Consider the following 2940-nt stretch of genomic DNA (forward strand, 5'->3'; position numbering starts at 1 on the left):
GCCCCCTATCTGGGATTTCTCCCTGTTCTTCTCTGCTCTGCCATGGGGAACCACAAAGCCTGGGTTTTCAAAGATTCCTTCACATGACCCTCTCTTTGGATTTGAAGGTGGCTGTCATGACTCTGCTTCCTTTTTTTGTATAAATTCTCCCTAGAGACTGGCGCCACTCCCCTGGTCCTCTAGTTCCCTTCTGTATTAGGAAGGACTTCGTCACCTCCAGTTACTCACTCAACCTGTGCCATCCTCAACAGAATTCTTCATTCACCATTCATTAGCACAGGTGGTCCTTGAATAATGTCATTTTGTTCAATGCCGTTTCAATACAATGTTGATGAGATCCCATGGGCACTTAACTCTTGCTTATGTCTCTTAGCCTGTGGTAAAATTGGTTTTGTCAGATGTCGTTATGCTTACAGTCACAAAACATATTGATGACGTTAAGTGAGGACTTTTTTTTTTTTGAGGACTTCTTAAAAGACATCTTAAGAGCCTCCTTTGTGACTGTCACTGTCCTAGACTCTAGAGATGCATCAGTGAACAAAAAAGACTGGGCCTTTGTCTTTTTGTAGACAAAATAGGTTTGGATCCTTAGAGGGAGTTTGAAATGAGCATTGAACCATTTCTGTGTGTTCCTTTTCTACATTTTACCTCTCTCCAATTTTTTTCTTAAATGCTCCATGAGTGAAAAAAATGTGTATTTTCTAATTGTTAGATATAGTTTTCTATATATGAGCATCAAAATAAGTTAGTTCATTGTGCCGTTCAAATCACCTACCGTATGTCCTTTTCTGTTTTTGTTTGATTAATCTATCAGTTAGTTATTGAGAAAAGTGTGTTAAAAATCTCCCACTGGATTTATCAGTTTCTCCTCGCAGTGCTGAAATGTTTGCTTTATGTAATTTAAGGCAATGCTGTTTGGTGCATAGATGTTTACAGTATGTATACCTAGTTGATAAGTTGGGACCATCGTCATATGCTTTCCATTTTTTCTGCTCTTTTTTTTTTTTGGTTGAGGTGTTTTTCCCCCTCATTTCATTTTCCATCTTCTTATTTGGAAAGTATATGCTCTGTATCTGTTCTTTCAGTGGTTACCCCACTATTTTAACAGGCACGCTTAACAAAGTATAAAATTAATCAGCATCTTTACCTTCCTCCCAAACTATACAAGAACCATAAACTATAATTCTAAAACAAAAAAAACCACAAAAACCCCACAAAACTATAATTCAAAATAAAACCATAATTCTAACCACTGCTTCTCCCAGTTTATATCCAGTTGATATCTTATATTTTCATTCTATCCTGTTTTTTGTTTTATTTTCCTTATAGGTTAGACGGTGTTGTTTTATACAGTGTATAGACTTACCCACATACTTATCAATATCTTCTCACTATTCTTTAATGAATCTGAGATCATTTTCTTTCTGCCTAAAATAAATCCTTTAGCATTTTCCTTTAGTGAGAGTCTGTTGGTGGTAAACTCTCAAGTTTTTTCTCTTTTGGTTTGGTTTGGTTTTTGAGTTTTGTTAGCTTGAAAATATCTTATTGTGCTCTCAGTTTTGAATGGTAGCTTTACTGTCAGATGGGTACTAGATTGGTTGGGGTGATAGAAGGGAGGGGATTGGGGGGCAGGGTGAAGGTGATGGCATTAAGAACTACCAATTGGTAGTTAAAAAGAGTCATGGGATGTAAAGTAAAGCATAGGGAATATAGTCAATAATATGGTAATAGCTATGTATAGTGCCAGGTAGGTACTAGGCTATTCAGAGGGATCATTTCTTAAATGATACAAATGTCTAACCAGTATGTTGTGTTTAATATAAAATAATATTGAGTGTCCACTATAATTGAAAAATTAAAAAGGTGGGGGAAGGCGAAGGGGAATAAGAGGTCCAAATTTCCAGGTATAAAACAAATAAGTCATGGGGATGTAATGTACAGCATGGGGAATATAGTCAATAATGTTGTGATGGTATGATATCCGATGGTTGCTGGGCTTATCATGGCGATCACTTCTTTAGGTATATAAATGTTGAATAACTATGGTGTACCTCTGAAACTAATATAATATTGTATGTTAGCTNCAGGGACTGCATCTAATACATCTTCATAGCCTCATTCCTTACCGTCCTGCCTGGCACACTGCAGGGCGTGGGAAACACTTGTCCAGTGCCTGCCTGCCTGCTCCCCAGTGAGACATGAGAGAGGGTGAGGCCAGCCTCGGACACTCACAGGGCTTCTGGACAGTGTCCTCTACAGGCTGGTGATGGAGAGCTGGGAGCAAAGGATAAAGCCGTGACCTTCCCTTCTCTTTTTCCCACAGAACCAGGTCTGCTTTTCCCACCTGCCCAGCAGCATGAGAACAGCATGACCGGCCGGCCACAGGAGAAGCCCCCAGAGCCAGGCCCCCAACTCAACCACCTGCTGCGGAGGTCAAGGTGAGCTTGCTTTCCTTCTGGAAAGTTCAGGAATTTTCATTTTAACGAACTCTAGTTGCTTTTGTAATCCCTCACCATGTGCTGGAAAAATGGGCTTTCCTGGGACATGAATACACTTAGTGCGTGTCAGCCTAATAGGTAAAAATGTGCTCGTTTTGGTTAATGGAGAGAGGCCAGTGGTGGAGCAGATATAACCCTGAATTGAGTTTCTGGGGATTGAAGTGCTCATTATTCCTCCCCCCGCCTCCTGAATCTGGGACCTTGGGCAGATCTTTTAGGGACTGGGGATCCAGGGAATTTGGGGTGAAGGAATGTCTGGAATAGGATAGAATTGGAAGGACGGTCGGACTGTGGCCTAGGACTCCCAGGACACCCTGGACAGAAACTCCTGTCCCACTCACAGTCATAAGGGGCCTTAGAGGATCAGCCAGGCCAATTCCCAGCCAATACTGAACAGGGAATTGTTAGAAAATTCTTCTTAATATTGGGACAAATTCTTCCT

General features: G+C 40.7%; 1 protein-coding gene across 6 annotated transcripts in view; it reads left to right on the forward strand.

Annotated features, from left to right (window-relative positions):
• TRERF1 (transcriptional regulating factor 1) overlaps positions 1-2940 on the forward strand; it is a 214493-nt gene that overhangs the window by 147961 nt on the left and 63592 nt on the right. For all 6 annotated transcript variants that reach the window (XM_019642829.1, XM_019642831.1, XM_019642833.1 and 3 more), the window contains exon 4: positions 2324-2438. The gene's annotated coding sequence lies outside the window, so the exon portion shown is untranslated. The remainder of the gene's footprint in view (positions 1-2323; positions 2439-2940) is intronic.

Source organism: Hipposideros armiger, unplaced genomic scaffold, assembly GCF_001890085.2.
Source record: "Hipposideros armiger isolate ML-2016 unplaced genomic scaffold, ASM189008v1 scaffold_72, whole genome shotgun sequence".
Taxonomy (NCBI): Eukaryota; Metazoa; Chordata; class Mammalia; order Chiroptera; family Hipposideridae; genus Hipposideros; species Hipposideros armiger.